A 24,981-nucleotide genomic window follows, 5' to 3' on the forward strand; every position below is an offset into this window, starting at 1 on the left:
CTTTAAAATTTCTGTATCAAATAAAAAGTATAGATGAAGAATAACAAGCAAGTATAAATTTTTTTTTAAATTTGATTAACTTATTTATTTATTTTTGGCTGTGTTGGGTCTTCGTTTCTATGCGAGGGCTTTCTCTAGTTGCGGCGAGCGGGGCCACTCTTCATCGCGGTGCGTGGGCCTCTCACTGTCGCGGCTTCTCGTTGCGGAGCACAAGCTCCAGACGCACAGGCTCAGTAGTGTGGCTCATGGGCCTAGTTGCTCCGCGGCATGTGGGACCTTCCCAGACCAGGGCTCGAACCAGTGTCCCCTGCACTGGCAGGCAGATTCTCAACCACTGCGCCACCAGGGAAGCCCGCAAGTATAAATTTACCTCTCTGGGAAGCATCAACCAGGCAATAGACAGGCCAGAGAAGGAGATGATATCTCAGAAAGTAAGCAGTAATGAAAGTATTCTCTTCAAGGACCAATAGATTTTTTCACTGTGAACTCATCGGTTCCCTAAGCATGGCCAGTTTGGGAGAGAGTCCCATCCCAAATGGCTGTCCTCTGAGGACAATTCTAGCTAACGTGTAGTAGATATTTCCCATCACTTCTCAATGACACATTTCTGGAGATTCCAAACTACAGAAGTAATCTTGCTAATAATGGATAAAATATATCATGTATTAATTATGTGCTGGGTTTGGTGGCAATTATTTTATGCACATTATCTCATTTAATTCTCATAACTCTATGTGATAAACATTTTAACATCTTCATTTTACAGATGAGAAAAATGAGACAGTGAGATCGTGCCTTCCCGAGGTTACACAGCTAGTAAGTGGTGGAATAGAGATTTGGAACCCAGATCTGCCTGAGCAAATCCATGCTCTAAATCCATGGTCTTAAAAGTGGGTACACGCATGCTAGCAAGTGTACAAGAAGATTCACTTGGGTGCTGGAAGTTAGTAATAAATTGTATATTTAAGAAAAAACAAAAAATGAAAGTTTACCAAAATTTAGTATTATAGATTGACACAGGCACCCTCACTAGATCTGCACGTCAGATGGTCGAATACTACATGTGGTACATGACTTATTTTAGGGAAGTGCAGACATTTCATTATGCAGAGGGGAAGGCAGTGGTGCCCTGTTGCTTTTGGCGTATTGCCACATGTAACAATCCGTGTGCTCATTTTAGTGCATTTATGGATTACATTATGCACTTTTGAATGGAAAATTATTTATTTATTTAAGAAAACATTGATTATAGGTAATACCAATGTGTAAGCACGAACGAACAAAAAAAGATGGAGCAGTTCCCTCTGGAGCATTATTTAACATATAAGTGAACTTGTCTACTATAGCATGTTTGTAAAATCATATATTTTTGCCTTATTGTCTTTACTTACTTATCTCTTGGAAGTTGGTTTCCTGGGTTTTCAACCCTATGAAGCACTTATCAGCTGATTTTCTTCAGCAATTGTGAGATAATTAGATATGATTGGTACATTAATATTTTTGTGTTACTATATCAAATATATTTTAAAACATAATCTAGGTCATGTGTATTAATTTCCCTCTCTCACACATGACAATAGAACCTCTTGAGTCAATTTTATCTAATAGTGTTGGTGCTGTCATACACCTGGTGACAGCTCCTTGAATTGCAGCAAAGATGTAGAGAAGAAATGCCTGGGTCACCAAAACAGAGGAGGAAGAGAATTCTAAAAAGGAAGGAAAACAAATGAAAAAGCAAGATACAATATAGTTTATATTTACCATTTTTAAACTCAATGACTTTTTATAAAAGCTATACAAGTAACTCTGAAAGTAAGTTGACTCAAACTGCAAGACCACAATTAATATTTACAAACTATTTAGAATTATTTTATAAACTAGAAATAAGGAGCTTTAGGGAATTCCCCGGTGCAGTTAGGACTTGGTGCTCTCACCCCAGTTTCGATTCCTGGTCTGTGAGGCGTGGCCAAAAAAAAAAAAAGAAAGAAGGAGATTTAGTGTTAAAAGAAAATGGCAGGGTATTGGCAGTGAATACTTAGTTTAGATTTATTTTATATTACAGCTGGAGTCTTTTCAAGGAGTACACTAGATTCAAGAATATGTTTTAATCCCTGTGAATAAATAGAACTACTGCACTGTGAAATGACTAAGCAAATTGAAAAGTTCCGTACAATTTTTTTATTAGCTATAATGAGAGATTTTTATTATCTGTTAGGATCCATAAAAACTTGCCCTAAAATCACATGTCATTTTGAGAGTAATCGCAGCTCGGATAGGACCAGAGCATGTGTGTGTGCGTGCGTGTGTGTGTGTGTGTGTGTGTGTGTGTACGGACTGGGGGAGGGAGTCGAATTCCTAGTTGAAAGGATTGATAAGAGGGGCAAGAGATACGCATATGTATAGAGAAGGGACAGTTCGGGGAGCTGAGATGCATCTTAAAGGAAAGAGGCAAGTTCAAGGATATTCCATACTGAGGCTGTGCATGCCCCTGAGTTGAGGAGTTTTTCTGAAATGATGGGGGTGGGGGTGGGTGGAGGCGGGGTGGTGAGAGGCAAATACTCAGGAAGGACAACATTTCCTCAAGTATCCTAGGAGGTGAGATAAATAGCTTAGGCTGCCAGATAGAAATAGGAGTACATGATCAAGAGAGGACAGTGTAAACCCACATATGAGGCTAAAAGGGAAATCTCGAACAAGAACCAAGTATTAAAAACAGGAAATGTTGAATAAGTATTTACACTAAGTCAATTGAGCATAAATGAGGAGTTTTGTACCTGTAATTTGACTATTCCATAGATAGTCTGCATCCTGAGATTCCCCTGTCTTCTAGTAAAAGATGTCATAGACATTTACTTAGACATGATGTAAAAAACACTGGTGGGCACTGTGGAGTTTCAACTGAAAAGGTTTTCATTGGAGGATATATTGTTTTAATGCTTGTGAAATTAGGAAAGGGAAAGCTATGAATCCTAAGGATACTGTTTTTGGAAAAGAAATGGAAAAAAATCATACATATTCTTCAGATGGTAGAAGCAGAAAGGTACCTACTATTTCTCATTCTCTCTGTATATAGTGTATTCTTGAATTCTGTAGGAGATGCAACTGGTTTACTGTGCGCGATCAGTCTGATCTTGGTGGGTTACAATTATGGAACTTTTGTTCTCTCTCATCATTGCTTCCAACTATGCTACTTCTGATATCCCTTCCATAATAGGTGACAAATACCTTAAAACTATCTTGACCAGATGCCATAGCTTTCTGGTCACTGGCCAATTTCAGTTATTTTAATAAGTCGTCTAATTTAAATACTCCAATATTGAATCTCATATTGGATTCAGTGCTTTCCTCAGAGTGATATCAGGAGACATCTCTCCACCACTGACAGGAAACCTGACCTCTTCCTCTTCAAGCAAAACTCTATAGGAGGGACTTCCCTGGTGGTCCAGGGTTAAGAATCTACCTTCTAATGCAGGGAACACAGACTCAATCCCTGGTGGGGGAACTAAGATCTCACATGCCGCGGGGGTAACTAAGCCTGCACGCCGCAAGGAAGAGCTTGCGCGCCACAATGAAAGATCCCACGTGCCACAAATAAGACACGACACAGCCAAGCAAAAAAAAACAAACAAAAAATTCCTATAGGATTGGGAGATAGAAGGAAGAATAAGAGAGATTGCAGGGATCATCTTACATAACTAGTCTTCTGTCAGCTGCTGGTGACTTTTGCTAATATGTCGTCATTGATGGAGTAACAGGATTTTTCAGGCTCTGTTACAGTAATAAACAACTCTAAAATCTCAGGGCGTTGCAAAAAAAAACCCTTTTTCATTAATCTTACAAAGTCTTCTGGAGTCTAGGTGACTCTTCAGTTCATATGCCTCCATATGTTGGCTCAGCATTCCAGGATGCTTCAATCAACATAGCACCTCATCAATAAATACTTCCACAATCACTGCAGTGGGCAAAAGTAGGCTGTAGCACCAAACACTGGCAATTAAATCCTTCAATATAGAAGTGATGCATGCTACTTCTGCCCACATTTCATTGGTCAATGCAGTTCACACCTCATGGCCACACCACACAGCTTCAATGGGCAATTGCTCCATGTGTACAGAGATAAAAAGGCTTTGAATATTGATAAATAATGGTAATGCTTACCACAGATGTTTTTGTTGTTTTTTCTTTTGGTTTTGTGGAGGTTGGGGCAGTGTACAGAGTACAGTGTAATCTCAGTGAGCCTCCTATTTGGCTGATGATATGTTATAGAGTCACACCCCAAGCCCTTCTCTGATTGAGATGTTTCCTCATTTTTTGGCTGCCTAGGTAGCCCCACTGCAGCTGTCCCTCCTGTACCATATACTCCTTCGTGTGGATTCAAGGGAACGGGTGAGGTCCTTTTCTGTACACTCCAGTGCTATTGAGTACTGGGTAGTGTTCTGTGTGAGGATTCTCTGCTTCTTACCAAGGACACCACATGACATCCCCTCCTTGCTCTGACTGTACTAGCAAACTCCTTGCCTCCAGACATTTCTAGTAGAGAGACAGGCAACAATAGCTATGTCTCCATATACCACACACACTCCAGGAGGTGCATGCCATGCTCTCCCGTAAGCTCCCTCACCACCCTCCACTACACTCCTACAACAGTGCCACAGGCAGGCCATAACCAGCACCATGCCAAGGAGTGAGATACTTATCCTCCTATACGTTCAGGGAAAGGAGAGAGAAAAGCTGCTGTAACTTGCCATTAAGGTGCTTACTAAATGCTGACTTACCTTACCTCTCATTAGCCTTTTGCTCTTATAGATTTTGGCAGTGGCCTGCAGAGGTATTTTAGGCTCACAGAGACAATTCTGCGGCTTCTTTATAGTAACCAAGGGAGATCTCTGGCCCCAGTTACGGACTGGGCCTTGGAGGGCCTCCTTAAAATGTAGAGAGTTTAACTGTCCTTTCTTTCTCAGCTTTGGGCTGCAGATACTTATTCAAAGGCAAAAAGAAAAGTCACCCTCAATGTCCTCTTACGTTGGCAGTCTTTGTTTATATTTTGCTTGCATAACCCTTAAAAGAAATTTGAAAAAAGTAGGTACTCCCACACATTTTTAAGTTGATATCTAAAAATTTCCCCAAGTTTAAAAGGTTAGAAAAGACTCCATTTCTGGCACATTGTAAATGTTGATTTTGAAATTTTAGGAGTTTATATGTGGAATCTAAAATAATGGGACAAATAAACTTATTTACAAAACAGAAATAGAGTCACAGATGTAGAAAACAAACTTATGGTTACCAAGGGGGAAGTGGGGGGAGGGATAAATTGAGAGATTGGGATTGACATATACACACCAATATATATAAAGTAGATAACCAACAAGGACCTACTGTATAGCACAGAGAACTCTACTCAATATTCTGTAATGGCCTATATGAGAAAAGAATCTAAAAAAGAGTGGATATATGTATATGTATAACTGATTCACTTTTCTGTACAGCAGAAACTAACACAACATTGTAAATCAACTATACTCCAATAAAAATTAGTTTAAAAGTAAAGTTATTACAAAATAATAAAAGAAATAAAATTTTAGAAGAAAAATTTCAAGCCTACATGAATAAGATGATGTACTCCCTATGCCCATTACTTTTTTTTTTTTTTTTTTGCAGTACACAGGCCTCTCACTGCTGTGGCCTCTCCCGCTGCGGAGCACAGGCTCCAGACGCGCAGGCTCAGCGGCCATGGCTCACGGGCCCAGCCTCTCCTCGGAATGTGGGATTTTCCCGGACCGGGGCACGAACCCGTGTCCCCTGCATCGGCAGGTGGACTCTCAACCACTGTGCCACCAGGGAAGCCCGCCCATCACTTTTTATAAGAGAAACGTAATGTAATTCTCAGCGAACAAGCCAACAATAGTTCTGTGATGATCTGTTTCAGTTCTCTACTGCTGTGTGCGGTAGTCAGCCTCCGAGATGATGGCACATGATCCCCACTTTCTGATATTCTTAGATAGTACCTTCCCACATGGTACCAAAGTTAGCCTATGTGACCAATAGCATACAGCAGAACTGATGATATGTCACTTCTAAGATTAGGTTAAAAACACTGTGGCTTCCGTCTTGTGTACTCTCTCCCTCTAGGGTCACTCATTCCGCGAAAAACAAGCTGCCATGCTATGAGCTGGCCTATGGAGAGGCTCACATAATGAGGAACTGAAACCTCTAGCTAACAGCCAGAAGGAGCAGGGGCCTGCCAACAACCATGTGAGTGAGTTTGGAAGCAGATTTTCCAATCCCAGCTCTGGCCAAAAGCTTGACTCCAACCTCATGAGAGACCTTGAACCAGAAACACTCAGCTAAGCTGCTCCAAGACTCCAGCCTCTCAGAAACTGTGTAATGTAACAAATGTTTGCTGTTTTAAGTTTCTAAATTTTAGAGTAATTTTTAAATAGCAGTAGAAAACTAATACACTATGTAAAAACTAACCCCCGCCCCCAAATTTAGTGGCTTAAAACAGCAAGGTTTTATTTATTATTTTTATAAATGTGAAGTGACTGGGCTATTCTGCTGTTCTTGCCTGGGCTCGCTCATGTGGCTGCATTCAGCTGACAAGTTGTCAGGGGGCTTGACTCATTTGGAACATCTGGGATAGCTGGACCTTTCTCTTCACAGAGACTTTAATCCTGGCCTTTTTCAACAGCATGTCAATTTCAGGACAGCATTTTAAGTGACTGAAGGCAGAATTTTCAAGGCTTTCTCTTTTTAGGCTTAGACTCTGGATTACATACGATGCCCCTTTTATCATATTCTGTTGGGCACAATAATAGGGAAGATCAAATTCAAGGAGTGGGGAAACATATGTCAACTCTTGATAGCAGGAGCTGTAATGTATTGTGGCCATGTTTTCCAATCTACCACAGTTTTCTTCTAGGCACAATTATTTATATCCCTCCCTTGTATAAAATAGTTTATACTTTCTCCCCAAATTCAAATCCCATTACGACATTTAGCTCAGGCTCAAAGTCCTAATTTCATTATCTAAATCTGATCTAGATATAGATTAGACTCATTAGATATAGTTCAGCTAGTACATCTCTGGAGGTGCAGATCTTCTTGATTCTGAGACCTGTCAAATAAGAGACATGTTATCTACCTTCCTCAGATATACCCAAAGGTAAGACAAAGATAGGGTTACTACAATGGGTACTCCCATTTAACAAAGGGACGTCCAAAGGTAAACAAAATAGATAAATCTTTAGCTAATCTTACCAAGAAAAAAAGGGAGAGGACTCAAATAAAATTATAAATAAAAGAGGAAAGACATTACAACTGGTACCACACAAATACAGAGGATCATAAGAGAATATTATGAACCATTATATGCCAAAAAGTTGAAAAACCTAGAAGAAATGGATAAATTCCTAGAAACATATGACCTATATGGAGACTAAATCATGAAGAAATAGAAAATCAATTACTAGTAAAGAGATTGAATCACTAATCAAAAACCTCCCAACAAACAAAAGTACAGGACCAGGTGGCTACACTGGTGAATTCTACCAAACAATTAAAGAATAATTAACACCAATCCTTCTAAATTCTTCCACAAAATAGAAAAGGAGGGAACACTTCCAAACTCATTTTATAAGGCCCGCATTACTTTTATACCAAAGCTAGATAAAGATACTACAAGAAAAGAAGATTACAGGCCAATATCCCTGATGAACACAAATGCAAAAATCTTCAACAAAATATTAGCAAACTGAATTTGATAGTACATTAAAACAATCATATGCCACCATTAAGTAGGATTTATTCCAGGGATGCAAGGATGGCTCAACATCTGCAAATCAATTATGATATACCACATTAACAAAATGAAGGATAAAAAATCATATGATCATCATGATAGATACAGAAAAAGCATCTGACAAAATTCAACATCCATTCATGATAAAAACTCTCAACAAAGTGGGTATAGAAAGAACATACCTCAACATAAGAAAGGCCATATAGAACAAACCCACAGCTAATATCATACTCAATGGTGAAAAACTGAAAGCCTTTCCTCTAAAATCAGGAGCAAGACAAGGATGCTCACTCTTGCCACTTTCATTCAACATAGTACGGGAAGTCCTAACCAGAGCAATTAGGCAAGAAAAAGAGATAAAAGGCATCCAAATCAGAAAGGAAGAAGTGAAATCGTCTCTATTTGCAGATGACATGACATTATATATAGAAAACCCTATAGACTCTACCAAAAAACTGTTGGAAGTAATCAATGAATTCATCTTTCATTTCCTGTACTTTGTCATGCATAGCTAGGAGAAGCCAAGTGTCGTATTCAACATTCTACAGAGACTTGTCCTTAGCCAGAGCTATAAGTTCATTTATGTATACTTCCTATTTTCCAAGTTTACTCGAGTGCTGTTTTGTTGGTTGTTCTGCTACTCCACAACATGAATTCTCTTTTTACCAGATTCAAATGGCAGTTCTTCACTGCCTTTACATTCTTCACTAGCTGTTTAACATTCCTCAAGTCTTTGCCAACAGATTCCTCACTATTTTTCTAGCCTCTGCATGCTTCCTGATCCCATAGACAATGTCACACCTTTTAGTGTTTTATTACAACATCACCATGTTTCTACATACAAATTGCTGTATATCTATTACTAAGTAATAAGCCACCCTAAAACTTAGTGGTTTAAAACAACAATATTTTATGTGACTTCCATCACATTTAAGACAGAGAACATCCCAAAATATACCCTTATTCCCCTTTCCAGTTCATTCCCATCCTTGACCCCAGATAATCACTGATCTTTAACTATAGAGTGGATATGTATTTTCTCTTTTCATGTAAGTAGAATCATGTATTATACACTCTTGTGTCTGTAATCTTTTTCCCAGCATGATTTTGAGATTTAGCCCATTTTTTTTTATGTTTAAGAAGACCTATGAACACAAAGTAAGATAAATACTAATGAAACTACATCTAGGTGCTATAAAACTGATGAAAATGATGGAGAAACAGCAAGCCTTAAAGGCATCCAGAGGAAAATAAAGGTAGATTGCCTCCAGAGGAATAACATTAGATGATGGCTGAATTCTCAGTAGAAACAATGGAATTTGGAAATTATGAAGATCATATTATCTGATCATAGTGCTATTGGACTGGATGTATTAAAATTCAAAAAGGGCTTCCCTGGTGGCGCAGTGGTTGAGAGTCCGCCTGCCGATGCAGGGGACATGGGTTTGTGCCCCGGTCCCAGAGGATCCCACATGCTGCGGAGCGGCTGGGACCGTGAGCCATGGCCGCTGGGCCTGCGCGTCCGGAGCCTGTGCTCTGCAACGGGAGAGGCCACAACAATGAGAGGCCCGCGTACCGAAAAAAAAAAAAAATTCAAATAGATAACTAGGAAATACTCATATATTTAGAATTAAGAAATACAATTATAAATCATCAAAGGGTAAAAAACTGATTGTAAATTAAAAATATTTTGAGCTGAATGAGAAAGAAATGTCAACATTTCAACATGAAAATTTGTAAGATACAGCCATAGCTGTTTTTAAAAGGGAATTGATAGGAGTGACATCAGTGGGAAAGGTGGACAAAAGACTGCTCAGGATGCAAACTGGTATATATAGAATGGATAAACAACAAGGTCCTACTGTATAGCACAGGGAATTATATTCGATATCCTGTGATAAACCATAGTGGAAAAGAATATGAAAAAGAATGTAAATATATGTATAACTGAGTCACTTTGCTATACAGCAGTAATTAACACAACATTGTAATTCAACTATACTTCAATAAAAAATAAATTTAAAAAAGAGACTTCTCAGTATCTACTCCTCCATAAAAAATAACAAGAATCCTGGCAAAATTGTCAAAATAAATTTTTTTGGAACTCTGGAAATTAGCCAAAGGTTTGCAACAATCACAACAGTGCTTAATCAAAGAAAATGACTGGGTCTCAATAAGAACAGTGAGCTTTGTAGTGTTTTAACGTACATTATTACCATCCTCCTCTCCCTAGCTCCATGATAGTTTTGGAAATAAATGGCCCACAAGCATGGTAAAAATCAACAAGCTAGTAGTTGATGGAGTGGTCAAAATGGAGTTTAAGCTTTTTCAAGTCCTCATTTTTAGAAAATTGTCATTATTTGACCTGAGAGTTCCCTAGAAAACTCCATATGAAAAGCTTACCTTTATTTGATTGGATACATAGATATCTCAGTGACAATAGCCTTTGTCCTGGGAGTATTTGTCTAAAACAAGAAGTAGCAATGGTTTAAAATCACAGCTGCCTCAGAGTGTGATAATAGTTGAAGCAAACAACAAGCTGACCAAGAAACAAAAAGAAAAAAATGAACATAGGAGGCTTTAAAAATATTTGACTAATTCCTGGAAATCTAGAAGGCCACACACATGTGTAGGACTGTGTACATTCTCACGGCAGCACATGCTCAGGAAAGGCCCTAAGTTCTCACGTCTGCTAATCTTGAGGAAGTGAAGTCTAAGGCAGAGTTGTCAACTGCCTGACTGAGTGTTGAAGGTATGCCTCAGTACACACAAAGAGCTCCTAAGCAAGAGCATGGAGACTTAACTAGTTCTAGGCATATAAGGAAATCTCTGTCTAATCATTAATTGACCATTAAGATAACAAAGCAGAGACTTCAGAGGTCATACTCAAAAAATAATACCTGCTTTATAGAATTAGTTCTGGAAACACACTAAACAAACAACTAAAACAATAACAATAATAAAGAGGGAGGGAGGAGAATCTGATATCCAGGATTACCACATTGTAATATTCAAAGTGCACAGTTTCAAATACGAAAATTATGTGACATTCAAAGAAACAAAAAAGTATAGCACATTCACAAGAAAAAAAGAAATTAATCAAAACTTCCCCAAGGAAAGCCAAACATTGGACTTATTAGACAAAGACTAAACTAACTGTCTTAAGTATGCTCAAAAATTAAGAGAAACCTTGGACACAGAGCTAAGGGACACCAGGAGAACAAATAAACAATATCAATAAACAGAGAAATTATAAATAGGAACCGAAAGGAAATTCTAGAGCTGAAAAATAAAACTAATGAAAAGATCATTTTTGGGGTATCCAATTTGCCAATCTCTGTCTTTAATTGATGAATTTATTGAATTTATATTTAAAGTGTTTACTGGTAATAAAGTACCCACTTCTGTCATTTTGCTATTTGTTTTCTATATGTCTCATATAGTTTTTGGTTCTCAATTCCTCCAATAATGCCTTCTTTCATGTTTGATCTTCTCTAGTGTGCCATTTTATTTCCCTCTTCATTTCCTTTTCTGTATATTTAGTTATTTTCTTAGTGGTTCCAAGTGGATTACAGTTAACATCCTAAATTTACAACAATCTATTTTGAATTGATATGAATGTAGCTTCAATATCACTCATTAACTGCATCTAAACACCTCTGCTTCCCCCTTTATCTTGTTATCATCATAAATTACATCCTGTTACATCATTTGACCATTAACATGGATTTATAATTACTCTTTTATGCATTTGTATCTTAATCATATAACAAGCCAAAAGAGGTGTTACAAACCAAAAATACAATAATACTGACTTTCTAATTATACCAGTAACTAACCTTCTGCAACCAATTAACAAAACAAAACATCTAAAAACAAACAGTAAAATTGTTAGAAACAAAAGGATAACCTGACAGAACTACATTAGTATGGTATATTTTTCATAAATTCTAGTCATTGCTAGGTTAGGTATATTGAATATTAATCTAAGGTTATAAAATTTGAATTATATAACAAATATAACAGATAAATATTAAAATTTTTATACTAACTTTATAACCAGATAGGCAATAATGAGAATGAAAGATTCCCTTTACAATAACAACAAGACTATATACTCCTTAGAAATAAGCACAAGAAGAAATATACAGAACTTACATGAAGAACACTATAACACTTTACTGAGGGACATAAAGAAAGAATCAACTAAATAGAGAGATGTAAAATTATTCCTCGTTAGAAATACTAGCTGTCAAATTTCCCCACATTAATTCATGATTTAATGGAAGTTCAATTAAAATATCATCTTTGTTGGAAATGTTCATTTGGAAGAATATATGCAGGAGATTAGACATGGACAATTTTTTTTTTATGTGGTACGCGGGCCTCTCACTGCTGTGGCCTCTCCCATTGCAGAGCAAAGGCCCCGGACGCGCAGGCTCAGCGGCCATGGCTCACGGGGCCAGCCGCTCCGCGGCACGCGGGATCCTCCCAGACCAGGGCACGAACCCATGTCCCCTGCATCGGCAGGCGGACCCCCAACCACTGCGCCACCAGGGAAGCCCTGGACAAATTTTTATAAAGAAAAAATAAGGAAGGATATCCTTGTAGATTTTAAAATACATTATAAAGGCACATATTTTGGAATTGGCATTGAAATAGGTGGATAAATCAGAGGAACATATTAGCCATTTCATAAAGATAGAAACCAGTATGAACATTTAGTATTAATTTCTTTATTTAGCAAGTACTTATTAATCTCTTCATGTTCACCCATCACTCTTTAGGTACTGGGGATATAGAGGTTGAATAAGGAGACAAAATCTCTGCTCACATGAAACATATGATGATAAGCAAGACAATAAACAAGTATATAAATACATATAAATTTCAGGCAGAATTAAGTGCTTTGAAGAAAAATAAAGCAGACTAAGGAGAGTATGGTATTTTATTTTAGATGGAGTGTTCAGGGAAAGGCTTTATAAGTGGGCAACGTTTAAATGGCGATCTGACCTAAGTAAAGGAGTGAGCCATGCTCACTGTCCAGGTAATAGTAAGGTCTTTACGTGGGAATGAGTTTGGCATGTTCAAAGATTAGAGAAAATGCTAGTGTGGCCAGAGATAAATCTGAGACATAGGGTGGCATTTTAAGCTAGTGAGACAGTTTGTATGTTTTAGTAAACTCAGTGGAGACATCTGGAAAATCATGCCACATGAATTCCACAGGAATTAAATGTTTCTTTTAAATTCTAGAAGAGAATACTGGTAGACATTGAAATTATAATGGGATGGGCTTTCTAAGCATTACATTACAGCTTCAGTTCATAAGGGGTAAGACTGATAGATCTGTTTAAATAAAATCTCACAACTTCTGTAAGTCAAACACTGCATAAACGAATTGAAAAGCAAATAAACAAGAGAAAATATTCCCAAACATGAATGACACAAAAATCACATAATGAGTACAGAGTAAGTAAGCTCCTACAATTCCATAAGTAATAGACAAGTACACCAATCCAAAATAAAAGGGCAAAGGACACAATTGATGACAATACAAGTGGACATCAAAATGTGAAAAAAAAGCGTAATTTTCTTTTTTGACCAGGGACCGCTGTACAGAGACACCATACATATCGCTAAGCAATGGTTCAAATCAGCACAATCTTTTTGGAGAAATGGTTGGTAGTAGTGTTTACCAAAGACCTTGAGACTAAGAGGCATATTCCTCTTTTTAACAGGTGGTGGGAGAGAAAAAGCTATGAATAATCAAGCAGAATTTATAACTTACTGTATTATGAATTTGTTGTGTGATTTTAAGAAAAATCACATAACCTTTCTGCTTTCATTTTCTCATCTGTACCTATTCACAAGTATATATGTAAATGCAAAATGAAAAAAAAGGCCTTTTAAAAACTCTATACAAATGCAATTCAGTTTTATTATACAGAATGATCCAGGGTCAAAACCGGAAATGCTTTAAAAATATTTTTATATAAAATAGTTTCAATCTTTAATGACCAAAAATATTAGTCATGGTGAATGTTCTTATATAATGGTTGGTCTGGGACCTTCTTTCTTGAAAATAGTTAAAATTAAAATCATGAACCCTTTATTACTTATGCAACGTTTAGTTCTTATTTGATCTTTAAAAGTCTGAAGGCTTTAAACAACCTTCTGTGATTAATTTTAAAACATTATTTACATTCCCTACTAAGCATAACTTAAAACCGTGTTTTCTTTGTCTTTCATAGAATCTGTAGTAACGTATAACTTTTTTTCAACTCGTTTAGGTTTTTTCTGGGATTTGGTGCCATCATGAGAGTTAGGCATTTTATCATTCAAGATCCTGAGAATGACTTTCAAAGAATTAGTCATCTGAAGTGATACATTAAACTTCAGAGAATATCAATTTGATTACATTTGGGACTAACTAAATAAAACTAAACAAATTTGAGCCCCTAAAAAAGACCCAGAGCAGCAGAAATACCAGAAAGCTGTGAATCAGCAAAATCCTTACCTTTCTCCTTTTCACTTTGCAAGAGTCAGCAGCACCAGCCTCATTAAAAGAGCCAACAGGGCTTCCCTGGTGGCGCAGTGGTTGAGAGTCCGCCTGCCGATGCAGGGGACACGAGTTCGTGCCCCGGTCCGGGAAGATCCCACATGCCGCGGAGCGGCTGGGCCCGTGAGCCATGGCCGCTGAGCCTGCGCGTCCGGAGCCTGTGCTCCGCAATGGGAGAGGCCAAAAAAAAAAAAAAAAAGAGCCAACAGACAAAACCTTTGATAGAGTGGGATCTCCATCTGCTTGGAAAGCAGAGGGATCTCCGGACTTTTCTATAAAGTGATATATAGATACTATGTTCTACGTTTTCCCTACATTTTTTAAAAACTGTACTCCTGAGTTATTTAACAGGATTGTGTGGTTGAGGATTAACTCTCGAATTGCTGTTGAGAGGGATGCTCCCATCAGCTTTCCAAAGATCTATGCCTCTGAAAAGAGTTGTGTGGCTGAAGGATGAATCATCCAGTTGGAGCTCTTTGTGCTGATTTTCCCAGACAAACGTATATAAGGGAGGAGGAAAGGGGAGGGAGGAAGTGATGAGTAGATATTGGTTAAGCAAGGGGAAGGATCTTGAGGATTTTATCAAACCAATATTAAAAATAGGAGAAACCAGAAATGTGCCTTTAACCCCTGAAATGGAAGAAAACTTTGGCATGAGAAGAAACAGTTTTTCTGGTACGTGCAGAGGGGTATGAAGTAGGGAGTGAGTTCTCAGAAGTGGCAACTAGAATCTCCTGTTAAAAGCCAGAAGGAACTGGTAAGAAAGTTACTGGCTTCTTTTCTTACTCGCATCCATGAATTCTGTATTAATCCGCAAATTAGCCTTAAAATAAAATTGTTGTTTCTTTAGGCTTATAGGTAAAGGTGCAATCTGCTCTTGTATTTCCTATTCTAAGATTAAGGCATTTCTAACTTAAGTACTATTCATATCTATAGTTAAAATGCTTCTTAGTTCTAGTTCTGGCTAAACTACAGAAGCAATGTCACCCATCTTATAATTTATGAGAATGCTGAAAGATTTAATTTCATTAAGCAGATCATAAAAATCTGCTGTCTGCCTCCTAGAGAAATGGAAATAAAAACAAAAACAAACAAATGGGACCTAATGAAACTTAAAAGCTTTTGCACAGCAAAGGAAACTGTAAACAAGACGAAAAGACAACCCTCAGAATGGGAGAAAATATTTGCAAATGAAGCAACTGACAAAGGATTAATCTCCAAAATTTACAAGCAGCTCATGCAGCTCAATAGCAAAAAAACAAACAACCCAATTCAAAAATGGGCAGAAGACCAAAACAGACATTTCTCCAAAGAAGATAGACAGATTGCCAACAAACACACGAAAGCATGCTCAACATCACTAATCATTAGAGAAATGCAAATCCAAACTAAAGTGAGGTATCACCTCACACCAGTCAGAATGCCCATCATCAAAAAATCTACAAACAATAAATGCTGGAGAGGGTGTGGAGAAAGGGGAACCCTGTTGCACTGTTGGTGGGAATGTAAATTGATACAGCCACTATGGAGAACAGTATGGAGGTTCCTTAAAAAACTAAAAAGAGAACTACCATATGACCCAGCAATCCCAGTACTGGGCATATACCCTGAGAAAACCATAATTCAAAAAGAGTCATGTACCACAATGTTCATGGCAGATCTATTTCAATAGCCAGGACATGGAAGCAACCTAAGTGTCCATCAACAGATGAATGGATAAAGAAGATGTGGCACATATATACAATGGAATATTCCTCAGCCATAAAGAGAAACGAAACTGAGTTATTTGTAGTGGGGTGGATGGACCTAGAGTCTGTCATACAGAGTGAAGTAAGTCAGAAACAGAAAAACAAATACCATATGCTAACACATATATATGGAATTTAAGAAAAAAAAATGTCATGAAGAACCTAGGGGTAAAACAGGAATAAAGACACAGACGTACTTGAGAATGGACTTGAGGATATGGGGAGGGGGAAGGGTAAGCTGTGACAAAGCGAGAGAGAGGCATGGACATATATACACTACCAAACGTAAGGTAGATAGATAGTGGGAAGCAGCCGCATAGCACAGGGAGATCAGCTCGGTGCTTTGTGGCTGCCTGGAGGGGTGGGATAGGGAGGGTGGGAAGGAGGGAGACACGAGAGGGAAGGGATATGGGAACAGATGTATATGTATGACTGATTCACTTTGTTATAAAGCAGAAACTAATAAAAAAAGGGAGGAGGTATAGGGATATATGTATATGTATAGCTGATTCACTTTGTTATAAAGCAGAAACTAACACACAATTGTAAAGCAATTATACTCCAACAAAGATGTTAAAAAAATCTACTGTCTGAAGATACAGTGCAGTAAAGTTTCAATGTAATTTGAAGGGAATTAAATATACACCCCTGTTATAGCTAATAGATCAGGGGTAGCAACAGTTCTTTGCAGGCTATTAGGAATGAACTTGAATACATCTTACCTTTAGAATTCTGAAACACAATGGCATTATTCTACTGAAAAATTGACTAAATTACTATGATGACATTTGTGTTTTTTAAAGTCAAACTATTTTGTTTATGTCCTTTAGTGGAATGGCAGAATGAATATTGGGAAGGGGGGGCATTAGCCCAAGATATGTGGGGAAAAAAATTTAAAGACCACTTCTTTCTTCTAAATAAATATACAACTCCTGATCAAGGGGCATCACACACCAGGGCTCTAAGAGATTTTATAGATGAGATTGTTCAACATGTCTGTTGCTTATTGAGAATGGGGAAATATACCAAAAGATTAGAACAGAGAAATGTCAGTCCAGTAGTCAATAAGAAAAAGAAAATGGGTCCTTTACAGAGTGATGGATATGTGTTCAAATTTGTGCATGAATTGAGAAGGAGTTAAAGTCTGCAAGCTCTTATTAGAGAAAGCAGTGATCCATCAAATCCACTAGGAAGTCACCAAGAAAAATCATAACAGACCATTCCTTTCCTTGATAAAAGAGATCAGGGAAATTGTATACACATAGACTACCCAGACCACAGTATTTCACTTCTCCTCCCAACTATCCTTTAGTTGTATTTAACACAATTGATTATTCTTTCGTTACTTCTTTTTTTAATTGATATTCTTTATTTGATTAATTAAACCTTTTTGTTTGATGATTATATGACTTTTCTCTTCAGTGAATTGGCTTATTAACTTTTTACTTTTTATTTAAAATTTTTTAAAAATTGAAATATCAATTGAAATATTGATATATAATATTATGTTAGCTTTGGCTATACTACATAATTTGATATTTGCACACATTATGAAATGATCACCATGATAAGTCTAGTAACCATCTCTCCCAATACAAAATTATTACAATATTATTGACCCTATTCCTTATACTGTATATTACATCCCCGTGACTTATTTATTATATAACTGGAGGTTTGTACCTTTTAATCCCATTACCCTATTTCACCCACCCACCTGCCCCCTCCCTTCTGTCAATCACCTGTTTGTTTTCTGTATTTGAGTCTGTTTTCATTTTGTTTTGTTTTTTATATTCCACATATAAGTGAGACCATGTGGTATTTGTCTTTCTCTGTCTGACTTATTTCATTTAGCATAATACTCTCTAGATCCATCCATGTTGTCACAAATGTCAAGATTTCATTTTGTATGGATGAGTAATATTCCATTGTATATATATACCACATCTTCTTTATCCATTCATCAATTAATGGACACTTAGGTTGTGTCCACATCTTGGCTATTGTAAATAATGCTGCAATGAACATCGGAGTGCATATATCTTTTTGAATTAGTGTCTTTGTTTTCGTCAGGTAAATACCCAGAAGTGAAATTGTTGGATCATCATATGGCAGTTCTATTTTTAAATTTTTGAGAAACCTCCATACTGTTTTCCATAGTGGCTGCACCAATTTACATTCCCACCCTTTTCTCCACACCCTCACCAACACTATTTTGTTGTCTTTTTGATGATAGCCATTCTGACAGGTGTAAGATGATATCTCATTGTGGTTTTTGACTTGCATTTCCCTTGTGATTGGTGATGTTGAGCATCTTTTTGTGTGTCTGTTGGCCATGTGTATGTCATCTTTGGAAAAATTCCTATTCAGGTCCTCTGCCCATTTAAAAATCAGGCTGTTTTTTTGATGTTGAGTTGTGTGAGTTTTTGTGTATTTTGGATATCAACTCCTTATCAGATATATTGTTTGGATATGTTCAGTAATATCATGTTTTTGATAGCATCCTTTGCTGTACAAAACTTTTTAGTTTAATGTAGTCCCACTTTTTAATTTTTGCTTTTGTTTCCCTTGCCTGAGGAGATATCCAAAAAATACTGCTAAGACCAGTGTGGAAGAGTACAATGTCTATGTTTTCTTCTAGGAGTTCTATGGTTTCAGGCCCTACATTTAACTCCTTAATCCATTTTGAGTTTATTTTTGTATATGGTGATAGTAGTCCAGTTTGATTCTTTTGCATGTAGCTGTCCAGTTTTCCCAACACCATTTATTGAAGAGGTTGTCTTTTCCCCATTGTATATTCTTGCCTCCTTTGTTGTAGATTAATTGACCATAAAAGTGTGATTTCTTGAAAAACTGTTGCTCCATAATTCTACAAACTTTTTTCTATCTCTGACTGCTCCTTACAACTTTGCAATCTCCTTTCCCTAAACCTATATAAACTATACCCTAAATACTAGTATTCCTAAGCACTTGATCCTCTGGACGATTTCACTATTTAAATTCCTACCAATTAGCTAATGATTCCCAGAGCTATATCTGAGTCCCAGACCTCTTCTCTTGCGTTTGCACAGGGAGGTCAAGCTCAACACCTCCAAAATAAACTCTATTCTTTCCCCTACATCGGGTCTCCTTCCTGAGTTTCCTATCTCTAGGAACTGCATTGCTCAGTAACCAAAATCAGAAAACTGGGTATCATCCTTGACTAGGCTCTTGACAGTCTGAATCCAACAAGATACATTTTTAGCAGAGGTAACCATAAGATACTGCACTAGGATTCCCAAACCTCACCTAAATGTGTGAGGACACATTCCTCACACATTACAGGAAGTAATGTGTGAGGAATGTCAGTTCCTGACATTACAGGAAGTGTGACTTTACAGCTATACACAAAAATCACTTTAAGTGCTTTTAGCTAATTTTTAAATTCAATATGCATCAATAGTTTGATGTGGCTGCTGGAGAAGGTAATACTTTCTTAAGCTGCATCAACAGAAGAAAATCTAGAGTGAGGAACCAATAAGTTCAATCTGCTCTTGATGCCACATGAGTAATATTGCAGGGAAGTAGGAATTGCTGTGGAAGAGAGCAGCCGTGCTCACTCACCATGTAAGAAATGGCAGGAATATTTTAAAGACCATTAAAGATCAAATAACCTTCAGTAGCCCTTTTAAATTTTATTTTCTATTGATGCATTTTAGATTTAAAATAATGATATTTAATGGAAATTCATTCATTTTAGATGTTAAAAATAATCATTGTATTTTGATTTTACTCAGAGGTATATGTGTGTGGTCCAAGTTGCTACTAATAAGAATTTGTTAGTTCGTTTCTTGATTTGGGATCCATGCAAGGACCCCTAAATGCACTAAATGCACTACTGAAAGGAAGACAACTACATTCATGATCTTCCCTTCTTAACCCAGTTTGCCTGAAGGCTGGATTGAGGAGGGGATCTAATCAATATAGACCACTTCCATGTTACCTCATTTAACGAAAGACAGCACAATAAATGGAAGGGGATTGGGTTTGGAGTTAGTCCTGACTCACTTGCTCTTTATTCCATTTCTGAGTCTTAGTTTCCTCATCTGTAAGATAAGGGCTCCAGTACCTGCCTCGAGGGCTCTTAGTCTTCAACAAAATGACACACCTGAAAGGGCCTAGCATATAGTTGGCATTTAACGAACGCTGTCTTCTTTGCTTAATGGCCACAACAGCACTGTGAGGGGTGGGAGACAATCTCCTGGTGTCAGCAGGAAGCTTGGAACCTGGATTAAGATGGGTCAGGTGCTTTGTCTTTGGTCCTTTGCCTCCTTCTCTGTTCCTTCTCCTTACACTTTCCCTCCACTTAACCTCTATTTTAAAGACAGCAATTTAAAAAATAATGGAAATGCCTCTTCTATGGGCTTATTGTACATACCTGTGCTATTTCCACTACAAGCAGCACAACTGTTTGACTGTAAAGACTAATTGTGAAATTATAAAATATGAGATAAGTTGGTGGGGTTGGGACAGGGGCATAAAAAAAAATTTGAGCCAACAGATGAGAAGAAACTGTTGTAGGTTATTTAGGATGAGAAGAAACTGTCGTAGGTCTCAAATTCTGTGATGGAGTTTTGGTCTTTTCCATTAAAAAGTAATGATTTTAAAAACTAATAACTTAAAATTGCCACACACAAAACAAATGGTCCACAAAACATTCTCCTTTCCTTCTGAAGGTTTTACGATGCATTGTTATCATTAACCAGTCTTTTACTATTAAACTTAAAAGGCCAATTGAGACACACAGCTCTGAGACTGTTCTTCCACCACTGGTTAAGACTGGGGTGGCAGGTATTGGGGATAATATTCATTTAGTCTTCTGAGCTTTCTGGGATAAATCAAAAGAAAATGACATTTGGTAAGGTTAAATATGGAAATAGCAAACAAGATTGGCTGGGGCAGAAGGTGAGATGCTAGACAGGGAGACCCAACAGAAGGCTGCTAGAATCATATAGGCAGGGGATGATGCCAGCCTGACTGAGGACATGGCTGTGGAAATGAAGGTTGGGGACAAGGTAAATAGGATAATCTCCCACTGAGGGGGAGATTGAAAGATGAAGTGAAGTATTATTTCGGACACTTGCTTCTAACACCTGAGAGACTCTGACATGAATGAGGCAACCTCCTGCAGACATGGTCTGGTCTCTTCTGTTTTCTTTTGCTACCCTGAATTCTTTCAGTTTTATCCTTTGTGCTCACTTGAAGGCTTCTGGGAAAGGAGAAAGTGACTCCTTTTGCCCCTTTTGCCAGTTTCAATGGGTCACCCCCTGTGTCACCAGTCAGGCTGACCCTGTTATTTCCAGCACATGGAGTGGCAAATAGACCAATCAGTCAATATAGGTCACGTTGTATTGTGCCTGGCTTGGGGGCAAACTTGCATTGTCCCTGGTACCCAGGAGCTGAGGTCTGATTAATGGCTTCTATATTCAGTGCAAGCCCATGGGGATGAAAAGGATTTGAAGGACAGGAAGTCCAAAGCAAATTTTGGCTTTGGGGTATAGTAAATTTCACTACTTTGTCACTCAAGTTTTTATTTTGGGAATTAAAAAAAATTCTTTCTTTAATTTTGTTGTTTTACACAGAAGGGTGATAACATATACAGACGGAAAATCAGCATCATGACACAATATATAAATAGCCTCATTGAAAGCCCAGTTATCACAAAGCAGCATCTAAAATGAATGAAAAAAGTTGGAGGAAATACTTCCACTAGTATTTATACTTGAGAAAATCATTTTTCTGTTTCCAAAGGGATAGACAGGTTATGTTTCACACATAGGCAGACACCTCATTTGGGTCAGTACTTATTACATAGCCAACATAGCCACTGGGTCAGAACTCATTTTTAATGATGAGGTCGATAAATAAAGTTAAGCACGGATGTAGGCAATAGGTATGAGTGAAGCTATTTCTTCTTCTTCTTCTTCTTCTTCTTCTTCTTCTTCTTCTTCTTCTTCTTCTTCTTCTTCTTCTCTTCCCCCTCCTCCCCCTCCTCTTCCCTCTCCTCCTTCATCTTCTTTTACCTTTGTGATTTTATGGGTCCTCTTGGCCAAGAAGGGAGGAGTTTCTGCTCCCTGTCTTCTCTAGGATGTCTGATATGGCCATAAAATAGAATTTCCAGCTTTGTGGGAACAAAAATACTAAACAAGCATGTTTAGGCTTTCACTGATAATCCTTTCATCATAGGATAAGGATTTATATGTAGAAAATAGTCCACAAACTTAATTGTTCCCCTCAACAAGCCAAAAAGGGAAACAGTTGAAAACCACTGTTAAACATAAGACCATATAAACGATATACTGTGAAAGGAATTGCTGAGCTGAAAAGTCTGACACCAACTCCTTTGGTCCTACCTTTGAGATAACTTTGTATGTATGTTATCCCTCATTTTAATTCATATTGTTGCTGTTCCATTGTAGGCCAGGCAGAATAGTTTTAATTCTTTAATTTAGGCAAGGAGCTTCAGATTAAAAGTGGCAGAAGCCAACTCAAACTAGTGCAAGCAAAAATAAGGAACATTATTACACGGAACCAAGGTCAAGGATGCATCCCAGCCTACTTATCTTGCCAGATTTTTATTCCCTTCCCTACCCCAGTCAATGCATTCTATGCTTTACTCAAACTCTATTACTTTTTATTTCCCTAATACAAGACGCAGTGTCTGGCACATATTAGGTGTTCAATAAATATTTCTTGACTAAATTAAGGAACCAAGTATAATGTATAGGTATCCTGATACTTAGTTCAAAGCTCTTTTTGGCTATTATCCTGCTAGATATACAGGGCAGACGACTTAAGATTTTTCCTGCCCTGTATCCATTATGCTGCTCCTTAATGAGCATACTTCAAAACCAAAACAGTCCTCTACCTTTGGGTCTTCGGTTCAAGGCTCATTTGTCTGCATTTATCACCTCCATTCAAACAACAGTGAATGATTAGCCTGGAAACAAGTTATGAAACAAGCTCATCTCTTTGATCAAATTGTATTATTATATATAATTTTCTATGCCTTCTGAGTTAGCATCACTTGAAAGCTGTGCTTTTGGAGCATAAATAAGATCATTCTGATTTGAGCAAGTTCATGACTCAAATTGCCCCAGCCTGTTTGTTAGCCTGGGAGAATATTGGTGAGAGCTGTCTTCTGAACTTGAGTTCAGAGATTTCTGCACCTCGTAACCAACTTCTACTACATTTTCTTTTGAGACTTGCCACTAAGAAGGTCTGTGAGAATGACTTCGTTCCTTCTAGTGAAGGAGTTTAATGGTCTTGCACATTATTGACTGATTGCACATTATTAAGCTTTTTCTACATATTGAAAATGTAAAATGGAAATGACTTTAAAAGGCATTTCTTTTTCCTTGCCTTCACAGCCCGTGACCATTGACTAGCAATCATGAATGTGCATGGCAATGCAGGCTGCCCACTGTGCTGTACTTGGCTCTGCCTCCCTTGTCTTCCCTCCCAACCATCTTCTCATCCCTCCTTCCGTTTTATACAGCATCTTCACCACCCCAATACCACTTCCTGCTGCCTTGCCTTTTCTCCTTGCTGCTGCTTCTCAATATGATGAATGATGTGTGTGTGTGTGTTCGGACATATTGGGGGAAAAGGGAAAGCAGTGATAAAAAGAGTCTTCAACCTATAGGAATTTTATTTTTATTTTTTATTAAAGTATAGTTGATTTACAACGTCGTGTTAATTTCTGCTGTGTAGCAAAACGATTCAGTTACACATATATATATATACATTCTTTTTTAATATTCTTTTCCATTACGGTCTATCATAGGATATTGAATATAGTTCTCTGTGCTATGCAGTAGGGCCTTGTTGTTGATCCATTCCATATATAATAGCTTATATCTGCTAACCCCAACCTCCCACTCCATCCCTCCCTCAAACCCCTCTCCCTTGGCAACGACCAGTCTGTTCTCTACGTCCGTGAGTCTATTTCTGTTTCATACATAGGTTCATTTGTGCCATTTTTTAGATTCCACATATAAGTGATATCATATGACATTTGTCTTTCTCTTTCTGACTTACTTCACTAGTTGCATCCATGTTGCTGCAAATGGCATTATTTCATTCTTTTTATGGCTGAGTAATACTCCATCGTGTATATATACCACATCTTCTTTATCCATTCATCTGTCAATGGACATTTAAGTTGTTTCCATGTCTTAGGTACTGTGAATAGTGCTGCTATGAGCATTGGGGTGCATGCATCTTTTTGAATTACAGTTTTGTCTGGATATATGCTCAGGAGTGGGATTGCTGGATCACATCAACCTATAGGAATTTGCAAGCTAAGACAGAATATACCTTTTCATCATTCTTACACACAAAGAAGACATAAAATCCAGCATTATCAGAGCCATAAGAAGCTTAGAGAACATCTGAATTCTCATATGGGGCAACTGAGGCTCAGAGATGTGAAAGAATAAGCCAGAGCTCAAACAGGCCACATTTTTACATACAGAGGGCACAGCAAATACCTTATGCTAATGTGGTGAATGCATCTTTAGGTCAAAGGACGTTTCTGAGAATGAAGGTGAGACAAATACATGATTAGGGACTGTAGAAATAGTTAGGAGTGCTCCATTTTAAAGTTTGGGTTGACGGTGTGGAGTGCAGTAAAATTCCTCCACTCTTTGTGCCCTGGTTAAAATGCCCATAGTTGTCTTACACTTGCTTTGATACTGTCAGGAGCCTTGCACTGATGGCAACCATCACACTTGGAATTTCCCAGAGAGGACCTTGAATTTTGTAGAAGATGCTATATATATCCAAAAAATGAAGGAATAAATGTGTATATAAGCAGGGTGACTCCACATCCTGAT

The sequence above is a fragment of the Hyperoodon ampullatus genome (assembly GCF_949752795.1).
Source record: "Hyperoodon ampullatus genome assembly, chromosome: X".
Taxonomy (NCBI): Eukaryota; Metazoa; Chordata; class Mammalia; order Artiodactyla; family Ziphiidae; genus Hyperoodon; species Hyperoodon ampullatus.